At 39.6% G+C, this 10,050-nt stretch overlaps 2 long non-coding RNA genes across 2 annotated transcripts; both read right to left on the reverse strand.

Moving 5' to 3' along the window:
- Nucleotides 1–2,415: 2,415 nt before the first annotated feature.
- Nucleotides 2,416–6,556, reverse strand: LOC148315959 (uncharacterized). Its single transcript, XR_015840491.1, has 4 exons — nt 6,385–6,556; nt 3,995–4,090; nt 2,880–3,032; nt 2,416–2,775 (listed from the first exon to the last, which is right to left on the reverse strand). It is a non-coding gene; the product is annotated as an uncharacterized LOC148315959 (long non-coding RNA).
- A 1,302-nt stretch (nt 6,557–7,858) lies between these two features.
- On the reverse strand, nt 7,859–9,511 carry LOC148315960 (uncharacterized). Its single transcript, XR_015840490.1, has 3 exons — nt 9,370–9,511; nt 8,592–8,711; nt 7,859–7,990 (listed from the first exon to the last, which is right to left on the reverse strand). It is a non-coding gene; the product is annotated as an uncharacterized LOC148315960 (long non-coding RNA).
- Nucleotides 9,512–10,050: the final 539 nt, after the last annotated feature.

Genomic DNA, 10,050 nt, shown 5'->3' on the forward strand with positions numbered 1-10,050 from the left:
GAAAGATGAGACTCTCTTCTTTCAACAGAAAAAAAATGTTTGTTCCTATCTTTTTCCATTCTTGAGCAATCGGCATTTGAAAATAGCTAAATTTCATGAAAACTCCAATCCCTGGGGAAAAAACTGAGAAAATGAGCTTTTTGTAAACTGATGCATTTTGACCATAATTTGAACTTTGACACTATTATTTATGGCTTTTATGACACCTCTAACATCTAAATAATGCATGCCTTCTATAAAATCACAAAAAAAAAGCACAAAAAATATGTTTTTGATAAAATAAATTTATTTGCACATAACACTAAACGACTGAACTGTTGAACTATGTACAAAAATGAAATGCATCAGTGTCATACATACTTTTTTTTTGTGTGATATAAAATAAAACAATTGCCTTGATGCAAGGGCACACAACATAGTTCACACCACATTCTTGTTTCACTCCGTTTGCCTTTGCGCAAACAGACCCGACACTTTCGTTGTGGTCTGGCTTTGCTGGTCCGTGGAAAATAGGCGAGCTTGTGTTTGTCCACTGGGGTTTGTGTGAAAATAATTGTCTGGGAAGTGATTGCTGGCATCCGCGATGTGCTGCAGAAGCTCATCCGTGAGAAACAGCTGCAGGAAATCAGCTGGCTCCTCAGACTCCAAATGGGCAGCGGCATTCAGTGGTCCAGGGGTTGCTGTAAAGTCGATTTTCCTCGGTTGCCATCCAGTGTGACGCCATCCGGAACCACTGCTTCCTGATGCACAACCTGTAAATTACAGAAATATAAACAATTGGAAATATATATTTATTGCTGCATTTTATTGCTGGCGTGTGAAGTTTCATATTATAATTTACCTTTCTTTACACCAACAAGACGAGGAGGAACTTTCTTGCCGCGGGATGCACAATCTGTGAATTTTAGAAAGTATGCATGATTACCACACCATTCAGTATTGTTGTTTCCTCGTCGGGGAGGAGATACGCTCGCGTCTAACTGCACATTTATGCGACATTTTCTGCCCGCAAGATGCATGATATGTACAATAAAAGCATGAGGGGTAAAACCACATGTTCAATGGTAACTTGCGAGCGCTTACCTCCTCGTTCGGGGGGATCTGGTGAGGACTCTCAGCTGCTTTGGCTATTGTCCGAAGGCAGGCGATGCAGGCCGCAAGGCACGCGCACCCTCTTTAGACGCCTGTTTGTTGTGACGACGACGAAGCGTCATCCTCTCAACCAAAGCGTCTCCATCGCCTTGATGCTTTTAGGAAGCTTTTTTTTACAAAAAAGCATTCCTCGATCGTCATTTGCTTGGAGGATTTCATTGCTAACGCTACTAATGCGACTGCTGCTAGTGCTGCCGATGCTGCTGCTACCCACGCTGCTCTCCACACTTATAAGTCTACCCCAGGATCCCGCCCCCCATTTGTACCTCTGGCGCAGATTCAAGGCAGATCTTTTGCACCTCTGCCCCCTGCTGGGTGATTTTTACATGATTCACAATGCGGACAAGGCTGATTCTCAGTCAGAGGTTGCATCAGACCCTTATGTACACTATGACGTAAAAAAGACAGGAAACGTACTTATACGTCTTTGGTAGAGGGCGCCATTGCATTAAAAGACGTCTTTGTACGTCTAAGGGAGTAAATGAGTTGAACAAAGTACAGGGTCCTTCACCTGACTACAGATGATCTTCTGGGGACTTTATTTGGTTTTAATCACTTTTGGGGTCTGTATCTATGCACACTCCCTGGTTTTGCTACCTTCCCGGGTACCACATACACACTGCTTAGTTTCTCTGCCTTCGTGGGTACCACATACATATTGCTTGGTTTCTCTGCCTTCCTGGGTACGACATACACACTGCCTGGTTTTGCTACCTTCCTGGGTACCAGTCACACAAACGTCAGACGACTCAGCACATACCGACTGTCTCAGCACTACACACTTTCACTCCAAGGCAGTGCTGTGAACCAACTTACTGACAAGAGGTAGTATTTAGAATTTTAAAAAGTGCTTGAAAGGTTTTGTTCATGTAAAACCAACAGATTATGACATTATTATTATTATTTAAATCAGTATTAAACAGCATCAGCATAGGTTAAAGATATTATACAGACTATATACGATAAAAAAATACTAAACCACCCTTGCTTTTCCGTCATTTCTTGTATAAGTTAACACACAGATGTATAACATTTGTTTATACAAATATAACGATTAAAAAGTAGCTGATTAGAGTTTTAATTTTGTATTCATTAATCTGTAATAAAAATGGACATATTTTGGTTAATAAAATTAACAAGAAATAAAAGTAAAGGGTGTTCTAATACTTTTTTCAAGATTGTCCTAACATACATTTAATGTTTACAGTATATGTCTTCGGAAGAAGCGCAGCATTAGATTTTTTTTTTTGTTCTCTCTCTTTGACTTCTGAATTTGAATTTCTGTCACAGATGTGCTTGAATTCTATTTTGGATGATTTGTGTTAAACTGCACAAATATTTGAAGAGCCATAGAATTCAAGAATCACACCAGTGCTGCTACTCCTCCGAACGGGTGAACGCCCTTGATTAACAACCTGCGTTGAGGTGGCTTTTGAGATTCGTGGTGTGGGAGAAAAATCTCTGAAGGCATTCTTAGACTTCAAGAGAGGGTCCACAATTTTCAAAGATTCACTTCCGTCTGAATCAGAGGCCTCACTTGTATCCGGAATATATTCATCTCCACTGTCATCTGAGTTGGAGTAATAATGCTTATCCATTCCAAAGTCAGCCTGTTTTTTTAATCTAAAAAACAACAACAACGAAATATAAAGGATAGAAGGCAGGAGACCAATAAAATACATGCAATTTGCTTGTAAGATTCCCTGAAATCTATATGGGTTGTTTACCTGTATACTTTTGGTCCTCCTGAGCCTTGGGATAGTAATATGGTCTGGGTCTGAGGCGCAAAGTTCAGGGGCAGGATTTGACAATGATTCGTCAGAATCTGTGTCGTTATTCCAAGGAAGATTCAGCCCATATTTTTTGTCCAAGGGAGGAGACTGGGTTGCATCAGAGTCCAAGAGAAAATTGAGAACCCATTAAATACTTAATCCCCAGAGGAATCTGCACAGAAAAAGGTCTTAATTCTATTTGAAAAAAAAAAAAAAAACTAAAATATTGATGAATGATATGACAAAATAATGTAATAACAAAATTAATTGACCGTAACAAAAAGCTCCCGGGAGGAAAACTACATTAAATGTTTTTTTAACAGGGCAGTGAAAATATTGGAAAATAAAAACGATAATAAATAAAATAATATAAAAAAAGAATTCAATGTGTATCGATGGACCCATATGAAATACTTATATCGCTATGTACTTATCAGCCATATCGCCCAGCCCAATATGTAACTGCAACTTCAAAACCTCGGGCCATAACAGGATTGTAACATGGGATGCATATCTTCATTCCTAAATTTGTAGATCCCGAGGAGGCTGCTCAATGGTCCTGGTAATCTAAACCTCAACCAATTCGGTCACAGCCAATGTTCTCCATCCTTGTTAAGAAGTTTTGAAATGATTTAATAGATATACTATTGCAAACTATACCAGAATTTTAGACATTTTAAACTTTTGATCACAATTTTACCTATTTTCTAAAAATCTGAAGAATCCACATGCCAAATCACCTGCTGTGGACACATAGGTTCTGTTCTGACAGATAATTCAGTTACAGGTTGTGTACTTAAAGCCAATAAGAGGGCAATGCAGCAGTCGACAACCTGACGAAAGCTTAAGTCTCCCAATGAGAGAACTGTAGTGGCTGGTAGGTTCTTAGATTGTAACATAGTAAAGACATATACTAGGCATAACTGTATATCATATGATGATGAGGGAAAATATTATTAGCTACGATTTATGTCCAGATATATTAGAAAACTTGTCCAACCAGCACAGGTCTATCTAACTGTAATTTTAACATCTCAAGACACGACAGGATGACCACATGATACGCATACCTCCTTTTCAGAGTCTGTCAAAACTTGAGAAGGCTGCTTCGATGTTCTGGTGGCATCAACCTCAGCCGATTCAGTCATTGTCGGTTGTCCTCCATCCTAATGAACAAGTTGAATATTAATTTAATGAATTAAAAAAAGAAAATGGATCAGAATTTTACACATTTTAGGCTTTGGCCACCCAAAACAAAAACTAACAAGTTCACGAATGAAACAAAACCAATTACTTTAGCGCATGACAATTAATCTTCAGTAGAGATATGTTGTGACTGATATTTCAGTCACAGGTTGTCTTTTGAACGCCACCAGGGCCGCAATGGAGCACAGGACAGCCAAAAGTCTTCTTGTCGGACACCTGTAGTGGCTGGTAGGTTCTAAGATTATAACATAGTAAAGGCACATACAACTCCTAACTGTATTTCATATGATAATGAAGGAAAAGATGATTAGCTATGATTTATGTCAACAATAAAAATGGCTCTACGGGGTCCCCACAAACACAAACCTGACAGTTGGGTGTCAGATGGCCAACATACCTGACACGCAATTCAACTCAACTGGACCCCACAACACAAGAAAAAGCTGAGTGAGCCTCAAACCAGACATACACATTCACTGACAAATATCCTGTGACACCAGATATATTAGAAGTCTTGTCTAATCAGCACACGTCTATCTAACTGCAATTTTAACATCTCGAGACACGACAGGATGAGTACACGATACGCATACCTCCATTTCTGAGTCTGTAAAGCCTGGAGGAGGCTGCTTCGATGTTTTAGTAGCATCATAAATTTATTGAATTAATTATATTTGAGGTTGGATTAGATTTTTACACATTTTAAGCCTTAGCCACCCAAAACAAAACATAAGCTCATGAATGAAATAAAACTAATTAATTTCGCCCATGCCAATTAATCTTCTGTAGACACGTGTTGTGACCAGTGTTGTTTTTGGCAGGCATTTTAGATTTTGTCCAAGTCATTTGGACAAAGTGCTGATTTGTTTACATCACATTTAGTCATCCCAATTCGTTATAGTTTTAGTCCAGTTTTAGTCAACGAAAACTAAAAAAAGGGTTTTAGTCCAGTTTTAATCGACGGAAACGCAAAAAAAGTTTTACCCTAGTTTTCGTCAATTTATACACAAAGGTTTTAGTCCAAGCGGCACGGTGTCCCAACTGGTTAGCAGGATGGCCTCACAATATTGAGGTCGTAGGTACGATTCTGGCTCCGGCCTTCCTGCGTGGGTTTCCTCTGGGTAATTCGGTTTCCTCCCATATTCTTAAAACATGCATGGCAAGTTGCTTGGACACTCTAATTGCCCCTAGGCATGAGTGTGAGCGTGGATGGTTGTTCGTCTATGTATGCCCTGCGATTGGCTGGACACCAATTCAAGGGTGTACCTCGCCTACTGCCGAAGACAGCTGGGATCGGCTCCAACACCCCCCGCGACCCTAGTGAGGAGAAGCGGTACAGATAACGGATGGATGGATGGATGGGTTTAAGTCCATTTGAGTTAAAACAAGGCATTCAAGGTTTCCACCCAATAACAAAGACTTTTGGATGGACTACAAAGGATTCTTCATTACAAACAGAAAAAAGTGGCAACAGTGGAATCAATGCTCACTGCTCCAAAATAAGCAGAGAAGCAAAACATTTTGTTGGGCAACTGTTGTGGCTTTATTTCACTAAAAGCAACATAAAATAATTTATGAACCACATGCTAACAATTTTGTCTCGTCAACGAAAAAAATTCATGTACATCACGTCATGTTTTCGTCATAAAAGAACCTCGTTTAGCTTGTCATCGTCATTAAAAAAGGGGCGTTAACGAAGTATTTTCGTCATAGTCATCAGTGACGAAAACAACACTGGTTGTGACTGATATTTCAGTCCCAGGTTGTCTCCTGAACACCACCAATTGGGCAAGGGGGCGCAGGAAAGCCTGGGGTCTTCTATTTTTACAGTATAGAAAGGCTAAATATCAAATTGAAACAGTGTTTTATATCATGAATATACAGGGTTGGTGCTGGTTCTGGTAGGGAAACCACAACATAAAGATGTCCTTAATTAGTCCCACAATGGGGATATTTGCAATATGGCATATGATGGCCTAACAGGGCCACCGCCCAGAAAAGAGTAACGCAGAACTTTGTAATACTGTCACTCCCTGACCAGTTCGTTGTTCCTGAAGAGCCAAACTTTGACTCAGACCCACAAATTTGAATTACAGATAGTGGACAATGGAGAACTCCCCCAGTCAGTCAGCATGTTCAACTTCCATAGAAACCTCAACATACATTTATTAGATTGCCAAACTAATTGGAAACTACATCACCAGAACACCACAAGTGGGCTCTGTTATTGTACTTAAAGATGCATCTTACAAACCTGTTTTCTCCAAGGCCAGCTGGTCCATAGTCTTAAGTTATTTCTTCGCCAACATCAATGTCTCGGAGCGCAAACAGACAGAGGTGTGGTCTGTCCTCTGTTGTCTTCTTCTTCATTTTACAGTTGGGGTGCATGTGGTCATCATTAACCAGTCTTCCCAGACTGCCATCTTCTTGAGCGGCATCAACACTTAAAATAGATTTAAAAAAAAAAAAAAAAACAATTATTCAATCAATGTCAGAAATTAATCTTTGAGACAATCTTGTGTACACAAAACATAAAAATAGGAAATCCACAATTTTTAAATCTTCTAAATCAAATCATACAAGAAATTTCTATTGGAATCAGACCCTATTAACAGCTTGTCTTTGAGACTTCATGGTCTATATTTTCATTTGTACAGATTCAACGCATGAATAAAAGTAATTACCGTATTTTCGCAGTCATAAGCAAACAAAGCGCCCTGTCAGTCGATGCGTCCATTAAATGGACAAAGTACCACTCACGTCCATCAGCCCTTGTCATCAACGAGCTGTTGGAAGTGCATGTTAGCACACCCTGCTGGGCAAAGAGTGAGTTGTCCATGCTTACAATCGACCGTGACAAATACACCATCTGACTATAATGTTTGGGTGATGGTGTTGGAAAAAGCTGGACAAAGGGCAGCTGTCCACAATGTTTTAGTCTGTCTTATCATTTATGTTATTGCAAGCAAGAAACGTCCCAGGTTTAGACAACAGACAAAAAGTCCAAAGCATAACAGCACATCTCTTTAAACAGCCATGCAAATCTCTCTAAACAGCTATGGGATTGTGGGTCTCTGCTCCCAGAATGCATTGCTTGAATTAGCTAAGGCTGAGTGGCTTTTGTATTATTTTCATTTTTTTTGGGTATATTGATGGCATGAGAGATACATGTTTGTGTTAATCTTATTTCTATGTTTCATTGTTTGCTTGTATGATGAGTTTTTTATTTTTTTTTGAAACCGTGACTCTAAGGAGTGTGGTGAGCAGCCAAGTCCCTCCCCTGACGTTGCTTTGTAGGCTATTGCCAATGCACCTAATATTGGCCTGAGCCATTGTCAGCTATTGTCAATAGAGACTTGGCGTCTGCTGCAACAATGGGGTGATTGCCCATGTTATTGGGGCATAGTAGGCTGCTATCGGCTGTGTCAGTGTGGGCAGCTCTGCCAAGTTCATGCTATGCTAACAGCAGCTGTGCTATCGTCTTGTCAGGCGGTGCGTCCAGTATATGTTACAAAGACAGAAATAGCGGCCTCAACAGGTGTTGCGCCCTTTGACACGGCGCGTCTTTTGGGTGCGAAAATACGGTATACATTTTTGCTTAGAGAATGATTTTTCCCCTAACACTTATGGGATGAGTATGTGTTTATTTTTTTAAATAAAAACAAAAATAAGATAACATCTCAATCTTTGCCTCACCTCCAAGTTTTTTCTTGCCGGCGGAAGTCAAACAAAAAGACAGTGCCTCTTCCATCCATCTTCCTGCGTTGAGATTTATCAGAATCTATCAATTTTCCTCTGTACTCCATAATAAAGAATAAAGTCGTCTTTCCTGAAAGGGGCCTTGGTAAATACTCCTCGACCTAGTTAACAGGGAAATCAAGATAGCTTCGTCATATTTTTAAGCACACAAATAAGGAGTCATCATATTCATTTGGGCCACTATACTAATGTAGGGTGGTTTGAAACATTGCTTCTTGTGAGGGATAGAGCAGAGCCCTTCTTTATGATTTTAAAGGAACAGACCAGCCAAAATTCATTTTCCAGCATTGCATTAGCCAGTATGTATTAGGACTGAAAGTACAAATGTCAATGGCACCTGGTTACGTAAAAAAAAAAACTTTAAGATTATTTAGTTTCATAACAATGACATACACTGTATACACAGTCATATTGGATCGCGTCACGTGATCTCTGTGACGTATAACGTGCTTTACACTAGACTATCAATATCGGACTTGTTCACCGGTCTATTGTGGTATAAAAATGCCGGAGGGCGTCATCAAGTACAGCCTTAATTTAGATAGAACTCCTACCATCAGGTTTCACGCTCACTGAAATAACTTGAAACTGACAAAAGAAAAGGTCAAGACACTCTTAATGTAAAATAACCACTTAAAAAACGATGTCAGCTTGGTTATCAGAAAACAATAATATATCTTAGCAAAAGCGTTAACATCATACCTTTAAATGAGTTTATATACTTCGCTTCTAACTCTGCAGTCTTGTCCAGACCCTTGACTGCATGTTCAATAGTATCCTGCTTTGGGGACTTCCTGCATCTCAGGGAAGGCATTGTTTATTCTATAAAGAAAAAAGACAGTTTTGTGTTGAGAATTATTAATACTATAGGCTAAATGGAGTTTTAACAATATCAGTGTAAGAAAAATAAATTATAAATTAAAAAAATATCAATCCCTCCATCCCAATTAACGATTTCAACCATAATAGTTTATATTGAAGTTTAAACAACAGACAGACAGATTTATGCAGTGTGACTACAAAAATCTTACCAAAATTGCATTCACAGTAACCTTTGCTTTAAGAATCATGTAATTAACCAGTGAACATCGTGTCTTACACAAAAATTAATGACAGAAATTATCATGGTACTTGCATTCTGTTGTTCTATAACAAAAGTGCAAGCTGTTAGCTCCGCAAAGCTAACGCAACAAGCTAGCGTCCCTCGTGCTCACATTCAATGCAAACCTGACCACCGGATGAAAATACGCGTCGGTTTAGTTCTTTAAATGAGTAAAAGCACCATGACGTTTTATAATTATTCAATGCTTAACTGGAGCTCGTCAATTATGTCGATGTAGGAGCACATGTTTGCTAGGCCAGTGTTGTAGGCCCACATCCATGGTGCTACTTTGTATAGTGTTTTCCACACAACTATCTCTAACCATGAACAAATGCACTCGAGGCATGTTTTGAATAAAAACAAACGAAAAACACTTACCTCTCCGTTTCAACAGCAGTTCGAACTTCGAAGTGGTGATATTCTCCAGCGTTAAGCACCTGCTCAAACTGCGAATAGGTCAAATTCAACAGCGTCTTTTTTCGGTCTTAATAAGGACGCGATGAGAGGAGGAGGGCTTGCCTTTCGTCAGCACGCCCCGCGCGGGTGGTGCTGCTTTATCACTCTCTATCTGTGCCCGCCCGCCGGCATGTCGATAGAAAAATAATATTCCTTCAAACATTACTTTCATCTTCTTAACGTTTTGTAGTGAATTTAACAGGTTCACCACTTTTTTCAAATACACCAATGGAAAACAGGTCTTAATTGAGGAAACATACAAAGAGCGTCTCACAAACACCTTATGATGAGCAATGTAATTTGATCACGTTTTTTGTCACTGCCTGGACGTCGGTTCACTGGCCTGGTGGCAGTGGCTTGTAGACACTGTCACTGAGTGGGAACGGATCTCAAGGTGGGTCAAACTAACCCAAGCAGTGGATCGGTCCGTTTTTTAAATTTATTAAATTTTTTATTTTATGTATTTATTTATTATTTAATACAAGGGCTTCGGCTCACTACCAGTGGGCGGGACCAAAGAATTTGGGTTTCCTTTGAGCTAGGAGGCAGTCAAAGGCAGTCCAATCCCCGGCAACATAAAGCGCCTAGCTCTGGGGACATGGA

The sequence above is a fragment of the Idiotropiscis lumnitzeri genome, unplaced genomic scaffold (genome assembly GCF_059441095.1).
Source record: "Idiotropiscis lumnitzeri isolate Australia: NSW breed Sydney's pygmy pipehorse unplaced genomic scaffold, RoL_Ilum_1.0 HiC_scaffold_29, whole genome shotgun sequence".
Lineage (NCBI taxonomy): Eukaryota > Metazoa > Chordata > Actinopteri > Syngnathiformes > Syngnathidae > Idiotropiscis > Idiotropiscis lumnitzeri.